Genomic DNA, 373 nt, shown 5'->3' with positions numbered 1-373 from the left:
GGCCTGGAGAGGGTGAGGGGAGCGTCTCCCCGGGCCAGGAAGCCGCGACCCGGGTATGCCGTGGCGGTGGCCGGCTCTCTGCAGACAGCATCTTCCCCTGGCGCGGTGGCAGAGAAGGACCAGGGGCCACCGGCCTGGTGATCTTGTGGCCTCCGGGGGCCCCTCCCGCTTCCAAAGCCTCACTTTGAGACCGAGAACTGAGCCTACCCCGGCACCAGGGCAGAAGAGGACAGCGTAGTTGGGGGGGGGTCGCTGGGGAGGTGGCCTGAGGGGCAGAATAAAGGCCTTTGGGAGTTTCTAGCCCTGGCTTTTGTGAATTGTCCCTCCCACTACCCCATCCCCGGGAGCCCCCTTCAGAGTGAGTTAAACACCC

Source organism: Nannospalax galili, unplaced genomic scaffold (assembly GCF_000622305.1).
Source record: "Nannospalax galili isolate Female #2095 unplaced genomic scaffold, S.galili_v1.0 scaffold945, whole genome shotgun sequence".
Taxonomy (NCBI): domain Eukaryota; kingdom Metazoa; phylum Chordata; class Mammalia; order Rodentia; family Spalacidae; genus Nannospalax; species Nannospalax galili.
The sequence above is the reverse complement of the archived record's forward strand: the minus strand, read 5'-3'. Positions refer to the sequence as shown.